The sequence below is a fragment of the Chelmon rostratus genome, chromosome 22 (assembly GCF_017976325.1).
Source record: "Chelmon rostratus isolate fCheRos1 chromosome 22, fCheRos1.pri, whole genome shotgun sequence".
Lineage (NCBI taxonomy): Eukaryota > Metazoa > Chordata > Actinopteri > Chaetodontiformes > Chaetodontidae > Chelmon > Chelmon rostratus.
The window spans coordinates 6555983-6569697 of record NC_055679.1 but is presented as its reverse complement, the minus strand read 5'-3'; the positions used below and the strand labels follow the sequence as shown (position 1 = coordinate 6569697).

At 44.7% G+C, this 13715-nt stretch overlaps 4 non-coding genes across 4 annotated transcripts; 1 reads left to right on the top strand and 3 right to left on the bottom strand.

The window, feature by feature from the left end:
- The first annotated feature begins 7587 nt into the window (after positions 1 to 7587).
- On the top strand, positions 7588 to 7659 carry trnaq-uug. The gene has a single exon. It is a non-coding gene; the product is annotated as a tRNA-Gln (tRNA).
- A 976-nt stretch (positions 7660 to 8635) lies between these two features.
- Positions 8636 to 8718, bottom strand: trnal-cag. The gene has a single exon. It is a non-coding gene; the product is annotated as a tRNA-Leu (tRNA).
- Positions 8719 to 9097: 379 nt separating this feature from the next.
- On the bottom strand, positions 9098 to 9169 carry trnaq-cug. Its single transcript has one exon. It is a non-coding gene; the product is annotated as a tRNA-Gln (tRNA).
- A 454-nt stretch (positions 9170 to 9623) lies between these two features.
- Positions 9624 to 9706, bottom strand: trnal-cag. The gene has a single exon. It is a non-coding gene; the product is annotated as a tRNA-Leu (tRNA).
- Between the last annotated feature and the right edge of the window lie 4009 nt (positions 9707 to 13715).

Genomic DNA, 13715 nt, shown 5'->3' with positions numbered 1-13715 from the left:
CCCGATCCTGCCAAGATCCAAGCTGTCACGGATTGGCCCGTTCCCACCACCCGGAAGGAGTTGCAGAGGTTTCTCGGCTTCGCTAACTTCTACCGCAGATTTATCCGTGACTACAGTAAGGTAGCTCTTCCCCTCACTAGACTTACTTCTGTGAAAATCCCCTTCCAGTGGTCTCCCGATTCCCAACAGGCTTTCGCCCAGCTTAAAGCACTGTTTACCTCTGCCCCGGTGCTCAAACACCCCGATCCCACTCGTCAGTTCGTGGTCGAGGTGGACGCTTCCGACTCCGGTGCTGGTGCCATCCTCTCCCAGAGAGACCCTCAGACTCATAAACTGCATCCCTGTGCTTTCTTTTCCCGCCGCTTATCCCAGGCCGAGCGGAATTACGACGTCGGGAATAGAGAGTTGCTGGCTGTGGTTTGGGCGCTTCAAGAATGGAGGCACTGGCTGGAGGGCGCTACGGTTCCCTTTTTGATCTGGACTGATCATAAAAACCTCGCCTACTTACGCACCGCGAAGAGGCTTAATCCCCGCCAAGCCAGATGGGCTCTGTTTTTGAGCCGGTTCAATTTCACCCTCTCCTATCGCCCCGGCTCCCGTAACACTAAGCCCGACGCCCTGTCCCGTCTCTATGCCCCTCCCCTGGACTCGGAACATCAGGATGTCATCCTCCCGCCGGCTTGCATCGTGGGTATGGCTACATGGGAGATCGAATCCCTCGTGCTCCAGGCGCAGAAGCAACAACCGGACCCTGGTTCCGGTCCCCCCGATCGCAAGTTTGTCCCGGATTCGGTCCGGTCGCAAGTTCTCCAGTGGGCTCACTCCTCTAGACTTACCTGTCACCCTGGTTTCCACCGCACCCTCCAGTTCCTCCGTCAGAGCTTCTGGTGGCCGAGGATGTACCGCGACACCCGTGCATTTATTGCCGCTTGCTCTGTCTGTGCCAGGGGAAAAGCTTCTCATCATCCCCCTGCGGGGTTACTGCACCCCTTGCCCGTCCCAAGCCGCCCATGGTCTCACATCGCCGTGGACTTTGTTACTGGTCTTCCTCCATCTGAAGGTAACACTGTCATCTTAACTATTATTGACCGCTTTTCCAAGTCTGTGCATTATGTTCCCCTGCCTAAACTGCCTTCTGCCCTCGAGACTGCTAGTCTACTCGTGACTCATGTGTTCAAGCTTCACGGAATTCCCCTCGACGTGGTCTCGGACCGGGGTCCACAGTTCGCTTCCCAGGTGTGGCAGGAGTTCTGTAAGGCGGTGGGGGCCACGGCAAGTCTGTCCTCTGGTTACCATCCCCAGAGTAACGGCCAGACAGAGCGAGCTAATCAACATCTGGAGTCCGCTCTTCGCTGCGTGGCTGCTCATCATCCCGTCTCTTGGAGTACACACCTGCCTTGGATAGAATATGCCCACAACTCCCTCTCCTGTTCGGCCACAGGTATGTCACCGTTTCAGTGCTGTTTGGGTTATCAACCTCCCTTGTTTCCCGAGCAGGAGACTGCGGTATCCGTCCCTTCTGTGAAGGAGCACCTCCGGAGGATTAAGGAGGTATGGCAGTCTGCCAGAGCTGCTCTCACCCGCTCCACGGAGAGGAACCGACGGCTGGCCGACGCTCGCCGCGTCTCCGCCCCCGAGTACCGACCGGGTCAGCAGGTGTGGTTGTCGTCACGGGATCTTCCGTTGGATGTCGAGTCACGTAAGCTCTCTCCCCGTTTTGTCGGTCCTTTCGAGGTGTTGAAGATCATTAATCCGTCTGCCGTCAGGCTCAAGCTACCAGACTCTATGAAGGTCCACCCCACCTTCCATGTTTCCCTGTTGAAGCCGGTGCATTCCAGCGAGCTCAGCCCGCCGGCCGCCGCCCCACCTCCCCCCCGCCTCATTGATGGTCATCCCGCCTACACGGTGTCACGGATCTTGGATGTCCGTCCACGCGGCCGTGGTTTCCAGTTCTTGGTGGATTGGGAGGGTTACGGTCCAGAGGAGCGTTCCTGGGTCTCCAGGGGACTCATTCTGGATGACTCTCTCCTTCGGGACTTTTATGCCGCTCACCCGGACAAGCCGGGTAGAACGCCTGGAGGCGTTCGTTGAGGGGGGGGTACTGTGGCGGTTGGTATTGTCTGTGCTGTTATTTTGAAGGTCCATTTCCTGTGTTCTGTTTTGTGGGCTGTAACTTTACGTTTTGTTTTCCTGAGGCTCCCCTCCCCCCCGATGCGTCGAGGAGTGTTTGGGCACACCTGAGTTCACTTCAGGAGATTAGGACGCCTATTTTACCTCTGCGGAGTGACTCCTCGACGCCAGAGTATACTTCCACGTACCGTGGTATCAGTTGGTCTCAGTCTCCTGTGGTATTGTACGTTTTGATAGCTTGCTGAACCTTTTTGATTAATTGTTTGTCTCTTCTCTTTTTGTTCCAGTGCCTCCCTTGCCCACACAGCCCAGCACTCTCTGGACCTCTCTGAGTTCGTGTTTTGTTTGGACCTCACGCTGCCAACGATTGTTTCAGTTATTGCCTGTTGTTGCAAAATAAACTTTTGTTAACCTTCTCCGTTTCCGCTCCTGGGTCTCTCTCTGCACCCGCCGTCACAGTTCAAAGCTCCCTGTTTGTAGTTTTTAATACATATTGTAATGACTCTTTCATGTGGTAAAGATATTATTCAAGTCAATAATTACTTTATGTTTTTTGAATCAAGTTGAAATTATTATCTCCTACCTGAGGACAACTGATTTTGTAGGCAGTAGGCCAGCATATAATCATTAAATTAATAAAAAAATAAAAATAAACCTATAAAAGAACCTTACATATGTGCAAAGGACCCCCTGATTATAACCTTGATTCTTCTTTCCATGAAAATGTTGATTGTTTCCAACAGAATTCGCACTTTTCTTAGTGGGACATGTTTTTGCCAAAGTTTCAAGAACCAGTGTTGTAATTACTACTACGACTAGTAGTACTGCTATTACTACATGTACTTCACTGAAGGATCTGAAAACTTCTTCCACCTCTGTATGTGTGTCTTATTTGGGTTGTTCGTTTGCTTGTGAACAACCACTGTTTGGTTGACGGTGTTCGTTATTACTTAAGACAAAAGCACCATCCTCTGTCAACACTGATGCATTACAAGCCAGACATGCTGGCACTGGCTTCTGTGTACATATTCTACCACAACATACATATCCTGTAAGAGCATAAAGCTTTTCTGTGTATTTTAGCCACATTTCATATACATTGGCCAATGACTGGATTCAGTTTTGTAATCCTGTCAGATGAAGCTGGTATGATGCACAAAATGATCAAACAGCGTCACCTGCTGGATTCTTGCTGTATGTACACAACAAGAGGCAAAACATTTCAGACACAGTGTGGATGATGTGCACGCTGAAATTGATTTTACTGACTCTGTACCTGATATACTTCCCTTCGTATATGTTGACCTCCATCTGGTTGCAATGAGAGCAACTCATTCACGGAGATTTGGTTGTTCAAGACTGTGATCTCTCCTCTAAAATGTCCACACAGCCAATCACATAGATGCTGTCATTAACCTGCACTCGTGCTGATTTGGTCAGCCGAGCTGTCAATCACCACTGTTCTCAACACACCAAAACAACCACTGGAATATAAAGTGGTCACATCTGTAACCTGTTTCTTGTCTTATAAGACACACTTTGGTTTTTCTGCTACAAATCCAAAAACTTTATTTCAGGCTGTAAACAATGCTATCTAAACACACAAGACACTTTAGCCACCACCTAATTCCAGAAAGTCAAATACAGTTGTTGGGTTTAAGTTTAATTTGTTTATTTTTCAGAATTATTCATTCTTTGACTCGTCGTGTTGTGTGACCGAGTCTTGGACAAGTTTGCAAAAAATTAAATATCCATAGAAAATTCATGCACTGACACAAGTTAGATTCAAACATTTCGATGTAAACAAAGTGAAAAAGTGCAGTCCATGGTAAGTCCAGCGCCATCATGTCCATGACTTAATCTTCAATGACCTTAGCCCGTGGGTCATATTTGGCAACTTTCTTGGGTTCTTGAAAGCCTCGCTGATGTGTGTCAGTCCCGGTGGCTTCTTTGCGGCTGGCTTGCTAACGTTAGCGTCTTTAGCAGCTCGGCGTCCTCATACACTTTCCAAACTCCGTCAAAGCGATGGTTATGAGTCAGGTGGCTGATCAGGTTTGAAGTATTACAGCTCGTGCTATTTCTCCCTCCTCGTGGAACTCGCCTGGAACATTTGTGACGAATAACCAGCGAACTGTCTCCTTCAGAAACTCTGAAGAAGTCTCACTGTTTTCTGTTTTCAGAAGCACGCTGTGCCGCATGCTGCATTCAGGGTGTAACGTAAATTCCCCCCTGTTCCCTCGTTTGCTCGTCGTTCTTTCGGCCACTTTAAGCTCATGTTTTGTATATTTTTGTTGGTTTTAAGTTTAATTTGTTTATTTTTCAGAATTTTTCGTTCTTTGACTCGTCACGTTGTGTGACCGAGTCTTTGAGTTACTTTTCATTTTGATTTCAGTGTTTTTCATACTCCACTTTTCTAGAAATATTCCTGATTAGCCTAATTTTTTCAAAAAGTCTTTCAAATTATTTATTTATGCACCTAATCTTGTAGCTCTGCTGCTGTGACACAAAAGTTTATCTCATTTTAAATTGTGTCTGCAGGTAGATGTATCAATGTTTTTGGAAATCAAATTGAACTGAAATCAAAAAGTAATTTAGGGTCATCAAATTTTAAAAAGTGACCTCCAGAAGCTCTTCTTCTTCTTCTTCTTGGTTGTGAGCTGGACGTTTTCCTGCGTGAGGCGTTGGATGTCATCTTTCATTGCTGCCTCTTTCAGCGCCCATGTTTTCTCTTTGAGCAGCAGCGTCTTTTCCAGCTCTTTCTTTTCTCTTTCCCACCGCTCTGCTCTTCTGGCCCAACTCTCTGAGAGTCTGGACAGCACCTCTTTGGACCTGTCTCTTCCAGCTGAGAGCTCCTTTCTGAAGCTCTCCTCTCTGTCAGAGAGCTCCTTCTTGAAGCTCTCCTTGGTCTCAGAGAGCTCCTGCTTGAAGCTCTCCTCTCTGTCAGAGAGCCTCTTCTGGAAGCTCTCCTCTCTCTCAGAGACCTCCTTCTGGTGGCTTTGGTCTCTCGCTGCCAGCTGCTCTCGGAGTTTCTCCTTAAGAGCTTCACATGTGGCTTTGCTCCGTCTTAGAGCCGACTCTGTGTCATTCAGCAGGGCCATGGTGTCCACGTGAGCATCGGTCTCAGCTCGTCTATTTTTGTGGGCCGAGCTGACCTCTGATACTTTCTCTGCGAGGACCTCTTTCAGCTGGCTCACTTCTGCCTGCAGCCTCTCTTTCAGGGCGCCCAATCCATCGGAGGCTCCAAGTTCATCTAAAGAGGCTCTCATCCTCTCAGATTCCTCTTTCTGAGCGAGGAGGCTCTGATTAAGAGAGGCCATCTCCTCATCTCTCTTTTCCAGCTCCTCCTTTACCATCGTGCGCTCGTGGTACCAGGCATCGACGGTTTCCCCGTGTCTGAGCTGCATAACAGAGAAAACTTGTTGGAAATAGCCGACCCATTCTTCCTTGTTACCCATCTCCTCGTTGGCGTTCTGGAGGTCGGTCTTTAACTTCTTGTTCTCCTCCTCTGCGCTGGAGAGTTTCTCCAGCAAGGTCCTTCTCTCTTCCATATGCGACTCCTGTGCAGAATGAGCAAAATAATGCTGCTGTCTCTGGTTGGAGGTATTTACCTCTCTGCCTCTATACTCTCTTCTTTCCATTGCGGTTAATGTTGTCAAACAGGATCTACGATGAAATGACTGAATACAAATGTTCTCAAAAAAATCTAAACTGTCTCTTAATTCAACTAGTCAACACTGGCTTCTTGGCTCTGGGTCACCTATCTATAGAGAAAGTGAACATCAAAGGACAGAAAGGGCTTTGATCTATGACGATGCATGCCCATATATGGAAGTTGACTCCGCCTTCAAAAATTCATATTTGAAAAAATACAAATGGCTGATCAACAAGTTAAATAGTGCATAAGCATAAAAATTAACGACATATACAAAGAATGATGAGGCAAATCGCAATATTTACAATGAAATTTACTGTTGACAGTGACAGTGAGTGATAAATGTACATGTTAAACTGCTCATTAATGGATGAGAAATGGCCAATCAGTGGATGTTTTGGTGTCAGACGGTTAGTGACACTGTATGACTGCTAACTGTTCATCAGGGTGACGGCTTGTGGGGAGAAAGTGACAGTAATATATGCATATAAAAAAACGTTTCTTGATCACATGCATTAGGGTGATTCTGTATTCATATTAATTATTACACCTTGCAGTCTGGTGTATCCAGAAGCTTCCATTAGTGATAATTAGGGATGCATGATAACTGTTTTTTAAAAACCAATACCGATAACTGATAACTTTCAGCTCCTAAAGACAGATAAAACAACCGATAACACACACATGTGACTAATATCATGACATCAATACACATCAATTAGTCCAGGTGGCTTCTTTGCGGCTGGCTTGCTTACGTTAGCGTCTTTAGCAGCTCGGGCGTCCTCATACGCTTTCCAAACTCCGTCAAAGCGATGGTTATGAGTCAGGTGGCTGATCAGGTTTGAAGTATTACAGCTCGTGCTATTTCTCCCTCCTCGTGGAACTCGCTTGGAACATTTGTGAGGAATAACCAGCGAACTGTCTCCTTCAGAAACTCTGAAGAAGTCTCACTGTTTTCTGTTTTCAGAAGCACGCTGTGCCGCATGCTGCATTCAGGGTGTAACGTAAATTCCCTCAGTTCGCTCGTTTGGCAGTCGTTCTTTCGGCCTGTTTCAGTTAATGTTTCTATATTTTGCGTGTAACGTGTGGAAAAATACTGCGAAGATTACTTCAAGTCAGACACTAAATAATTTTGATCGAGTTAACGAGTTGTTTTCTGACATGAGGGGGTATTTTGGATTTTCCCCAGTGAGCAAGAGTTTTTCTGATTATGCCTGACGTCACTTGAATGCAGCTTTGACTGCAGGCCATTCGGGTCTCAAAGCACTGCCATGCTGATAAAAATATGAATGAGTACAGTACATTTTTCTGTGTTTGTGGCATCCATGTACCTTTGCCTGTCGTGTGTTGTGTTTTTTGGATGAGTGAAAAAACAGACATGGTCATTTGATCACGACAACATTTACTCATCATATATTACATTTTCATATGTAAGAGCTCGGAGTGTGCAGGCAGCTGCTCAGGACTTTTTGTGACTCTGTGGCAGCCTCTGCTATCCTCTACGCTGTCGTCTGCTGGGCCCCGGGCAGCACAGAGCGGGACAGGAAGAGACTGAACGAGCTGGTCAGGAGGGCCAGCTCTGTCCTGGGCTGCCCACTGGACTCTGTGGAGGAGGTGGGTGAGAGGAGGCTGTTGGCCATGTTATCGAGACAATTCGTCATGATATCGGAATGACCTCATAATTTTCCTGTTGTCCCCTAATTTGTGTGCTTTAAAAACTGTTTATACGTAAGTCAGTTTAGTAAATTTGTACCAGTGATATGTAAGAAATTGTTCTCCAGCTGTCTGTATAGTCTTCTTGTGGTGGTTCGATGGTGTAATGGTGAGCACTCTGGACTTTGAATCCAGTGATCCGAGTTCAAGTCTCGGTGGAACCTGATTTGAAAGGAGCAGACAAATACAGTGCTGGTGCCTTCTGCCTGTCTGTATCTTACCATTTTTTTGGGGTTCTTCTGAACTCAACTAGTTCATCTTTCTGAGACAAACTGAACTAAATACTTTAATTTGTTCGTCCATTTTTCTGTGTTTGTGGCATCCATGTACCTTGACCTGTCGTGTGTTGTATTTTTTGGATAGGCAAGAAACAAACGTGGTCATTTGATCATGACAACATTTACTCATGTCTTGATTGTATTTTCAGAAAATGTACAATATCATGAAAAACATCATGATATACTAAATTATTCTGTGATCTCGCCGTACAGCCCAGTAGCATGATCGATGATGAGACCACACACACTGAAACTGAGAAACTCACTCCTGTACAATATGTGCACAGAGCACCAGGTTGCCTTGAGACCAAAGACTACCTGAGGATGTCAGAAAGCAGCCGTAGCTGCAAGAAAACTGTGTTTTCTCATTTCTCATTGTCCCTGAACATGCATATATTTGCTGACACGTCTTCCTTGGCGTCAAGTCATTGGCAGCAGTTCCACTTAAAAACACCAGCTGTAAGAAGTGGGATTCAAAGCCACACCTCCAGGGGAGACGGCGACTCATGTTTTGCCACAACGCAACAACATGTAAGGTCACACAGGTCTTATCACTTTGCTTTTAAAACTGTCACTGACACTCCTCCAACATTAACACTGGACCTCTACTGTGTACCTCCCGACTGCCGTGATGAAAACACAACAAAGAGCTTTTATTAGAAAACCACAGTGAGAACAGAGTATGTAAATTATGTGGCGACACATGCACAGAGACACAGGTTGACGAGATGCCAGAGACTGCCTACCCATTCGGGATGAGGATGCAGCAGAAGTGCATTTTGTTATTGACACCAAACACAAGTAATTGCTAACAGTCCTCAGGGTCATGTCATAGGCAGCAGCTGCAGTGAAAAACAGCAGCTGTCAGAAGTGGGATTCCAACCCACGCCTCCAGGGGAGACTGCGACCTGAACGCAGCGCCTTAGACCGCTCGGCCATCCTGACTATAGAAGTCCATACATAGCGGACATTTCCAATACCAGGATACAGTGAACTGAACATGTCATCATATATGACTTAAAATACAATATGCCATATATATCACAGCTCATCCTTCTTCAATGAGGAGCTGTGTTTGCCAAACATGCAAGCGCACAGTCCTGACTGGTGACTTTGGAACATTCGCGCTGCATCTCGACTGTGGACCTGGTGACTGCTGTGATGAAACAGACAATCCTGGAAGACATGGCGGGAAATCTGGAGCTTGAGCTGAAGAACAAAGTCATGTACGGATTGCGTTGACAGCTACTCGAGATCAGGATACAACGCAAACCAGTCACACAGGTGTGATCACATTGCTTTGACAACCCTTGTTTTTAAAATCAGGTCCCACCGAGATTTGAACTCGGATCGCTGGATTCAGAGTCCAGAGTGCTAACCATTACACCATGGAACCAATATAAGACCACAACACTCAAACACCCGTACCTGATCAACATCAACATACCCGTACCTGATCAACATCAACATACTTGTACATACATGGTGATACCATGTATGTCCAAGTATGTTGATACAGAGAAAAGGCAATCCTGTCTGCCAAATCCACTACTGCAGGGCAAAAGTCACTTTAAAATTTTACAGTTGAAACTTTTTTTGCACAGTTTGTTCTGATTTGTTCTTATCTGATTATAAACATCCAGATCCACAACTGCAAGGAAAAGGTCACTTAAACTCTTATAGTTTTTTTTTTTTTGCTCCGTTGTTGCTTCCGTGCACCTTGTTTTTTTTTTCCCTATTGTTCTTACTTTGCACAGAAGTGCATTCTGTCATTGACAGCAACACACAAATAACTGCTAACAGTCCGCAGGGTCATGTCATAGGCAGCAGCTGCAGTGAGAAACAGCAGCTGTCAGAAGTGGGATTTGAACCCACGCCTCCAGGGGAGACTGCGACCTGAACGCAGCGCCTTAGACCGCTCAGCCATCCGGACTATAGAAGTCCATATGTAGTGGACATTTCCAATACCAGGATACAGTGTACTGAACATGTCAACATATATGACTAAAAAATACAAAAGCAATTACATATCACAGCTCATCCTTCTTCAATGAGGAGCTGTGTTTGCCAAACATGCAAGCGCACAGTCCTGACTGGTGACTCTGGAACATTAGCGCTGCATCTCGACTGTGGACCTGGTGACTGCTGTGATGAAACAGACAATCCTGGAAGACATGGCGGGAAATCTGGAGCTTGAGCTGAAGAACAAAGTCATGTACGGATTGCATTGACAGCTACTCGAGATCAGGTACAACGCAAACCAGTCACACAGGTGTGATCACATTGCTTTGACAACTCTTGTTTTTAAAATCAGGTCCCACTGAGGTTTGAACTTGGATCGCTAATTTTGTATTTTTTTATTTTCTATTGCCTTTGCTATTGCTGTTAAATAAAGTTCATCTTATCTGAACAACGCTGCATCTCAACTGTGCACCTGGTGACTGCCGTGATGAAAAACACAGCAACACAACAACAGTTGCTGCCGTCATAACGTTCCAGAATTGAAAAATTTTTGTCAATCTTCTGTGTGGATTGCGTTCACACCCGCTCAAGATCAGACCACAATGAAAGCCAGACTACCTCCAGATGTGGTCACGCAGGTCCGATCACATTGCTTTTACAACTCTCATTTGTAAAAAAACAGGTCCCACCGAGATTTGAACTCGGATCGCTGGATAGAGTCCAGAGTGCTAACCGTTACACCATGAAACCAATAGTTTTTTATTATTTCTATTTATTGTTGCTTTATATTTGAACTCCACTACATTTCAAGGGACTCTTGTACTTGCCACTCGACTACAGTTAAGCATAAAAACACAGAGATGAGATTTCTGTATAAAATATGATGCAAATTATAGGTTTAACTACCCAGCAGTATATAATGTCAATGTTTGCTCACCCTATCCAGTCCAATATCAACGATATATTACTGATCATAGGGGTTTGACACTTTAGGTACATTTTCATACATCTATAAGATTCAAGATTCAAGATTTCTTTATTGTCATTGAGCATGACATGTCAATGAAATTTGCATTGCAACCCCCATGTTAGAAGCAAGATAATAAGAAAGATAAGAAAGATTGTAAAATAAAATTAAGATACTAGAATAAAATAAACCAACATGCAATTAAAATATTCATAAATGCAATTAAAAATATACCAGGAATGGAAAATATACTAAGACAATAAAAAATATACTAAACAACAAACAACAAAATATACCAGTGAAATGTACTGACAGCAGCTGAAATATACTAAAATGTATACAAACAGTAAACAATGAAATATACCAATGAAATGTACCCGTACACTAAAATGCATATGATTGTGTTCAGTGTGTGTGTACTGTGTGAAGAAGAGCCTTTGTTGTGCCTTCTTCACCAGGCGAGAGGTGTTCATGGACCAGGAGAGATCAGATGTGATGTGGAGGCCCAGGATCATGATGTTGTCCACACGCTCCACCACTTCTCCGTCCATGAGGAGGGGGGCGTGATCTGTCTTTCTGGGCCTCCTAAAATATGCAATGACCTCCTTGGTCTTCCCTGTGTTCAGCACCAGGTTGTTGGCTGAACACCACTGGGTGAGGTGGTGTACGTAACATTCTGACCACAATGCAGTAATTTTACTTGAAATAGAGTATTTTTACATTGTTTCAGATCCTTTATTGAAGTACATGTAGTAATATCGCAATGTTACTACATGTACTTCAATAAAGGATCTGAAAACTTCTTCCACCTCTGTATGTGTGTCTTTTTTGGGTTGTTCGTTTGCTTGTGAACAACCATGTTTGGTTGACGGTATTTATTACTTAAGACAAAAGCACCATTCTCTGTCAACACTGATGCATTACAAGCCAGACACGCTGGCACTGGCTTCTGTGTACATATTCTACCACAACATACATATCCTGTAAGAGCATAAAGCTTTTCTGTGTATTTTAGCCACATTTCATATACATTGCCCAATGACTGGATTCAGTTTTGTTATCCTGTCAGATGAAGCTGGATATGTTGCACAAAATGATCAAACAGCGTCACCTGCTGGATTCTTGCTGTATGTACACAACAAGAGGCAAAACATTTCAGACGCAGTGTGGATGATGTGCACGCTGAAATTGATTTTACTGACTCTGTACCTGATATACTTCCCTTCGTATATGTTGACCTCCATCTGGTTGCAATGAGAGCAACTCATTCACGTAGATTTGGTTGTTCAAGACTGTGATCTCTCCTATAAAATGTCCACACAGCCAATCACACAGATGCTGTCATGAACCTGCACTCGTGCTGATTTGGTCAGCCGAGCTGTCAATCACCACTGTTCTCAACACACCAAAACAACCACTGGAATATAAAGTGGTCACATCTGTAACCTTTTTCTTGTCTTATAAGACACACTTTGTTTTTCTGCTACAAATCCAAAAAGTTTATTTCAGGCTGTAAACAATGCTATCTAAACACACAAGACACTTTAGCCACCACCTATTTCCATCAAGTCAAATACAGTTGTTGGGTTTAAGTTTAATTTGTTTATTTTTCAGAATTATTCATTCTTTGACTCGTCATGTTGTGTGACCGAGTCTTGGACACGTTTGCAAAAAATTAAATATCCATAGAAAATTCATGCACTGACACAAGTTAGATTCAAACATTTCTATGTAAACAAAGTGAAAAAGTGCAGTCCATGGTAAGTCCAGCGCCATCATGTCCATGATTTAATCTTCAATGACCTTAGCCCGTGGGTCATATTTGGCAAATTTCTTGGGTTCTTGAAAGCCTCGCTGATGTGGGTCAGTCCCGGTGGCTTCTTTGCGGCTGGCTTGCTAACGTTAGCGTCTTTAGCAGCTCGGGCGTCCTCATACGCTTTCCAAACTCCGTCAAAGCGATGGTTATGAGTCAGGTGGCTGATCAGGTTTGAAGTATTACAGCTCGTGCTATTTCTCCCTCCTCGTGGAACTCGCTTGGAACATTTGTGACGAATAACCAGCGAACTGTCTCCTTCAGAAACTCTGAAGAAGTCTCACTGTTTTCTGTTTTCAGAAGCACGCTGTGCCGCATGCTGCATTCAGGGTGTAACGTAAATTCCCCCCTGTTCCCTCGTTTGCTCGTCGTTCTTTCGGCCACTTTAAGCTCATGTTTTGTATAAGTTTGTTGGTTTTAAGTTTAGTTTGTTTATTTTTCGGAATTATTCGTTCTTTGACTCGTCACGTTGTGTGACCGAGTCTTTGAGTTACTTTTCATTTTGATTTCAGTGTTTTTCATACTCCACTTTTCTAGAAATATTCCTGATTAGCCTAATTTTTTCAAAGTCTTTCAAATTATTTATTTATGCACCTAATCTTGTAGCTCTGCTGCTGTGACACAAAAGTTTATCCCATTTTAAATTGTGTCTGCAGGTAGATGTATCAATGTTTTTGGAAATCAAATTGAACTGAAATCAAAAAGTAATTTAGGGTCTTCAAATTTTAAAAAGTGACCTCCAGAAGCTCTTCTTCTTCTTCTTCTTGGTTGTGAGCTGGACGTTTTCCTGCGTGAGGCGTTGGATGTCATCTTTCATTGCTGCCTCTTTCAGCGCCCATGTTTTCTCTTTGAGCAGCAGCATCTTTTCCAGCTCTTTCTTTTCTCTTTCCCACCGCTCTGCTCTTCTGGCCCAACTCTCTGAGAGTCTGGTCAGCACCTCTTTGGACCTGTCTCTTCCAGCTGAGAGCTCCTTTCTAAAGCTCTCCTCTCTGTCAGAGAGCTCCTTCTCGAAGCTCTCCTTGGTCTCAGAGAGCTCCTGCTTGAAGCTCTCCTCTCTGTCAGAGAGCCTCTTCTGGAAGCTCTCCTCTCTCTCAGAGACCTCCTTCTGGTGGCTTTGGTCTCTCGCTGCCAGCTGCTCTCGGAGTTTCTCCTTAAGAGCTTCACAGGTGGCTTTGCTCCGTCTTAGAGCCGACTCTGTGT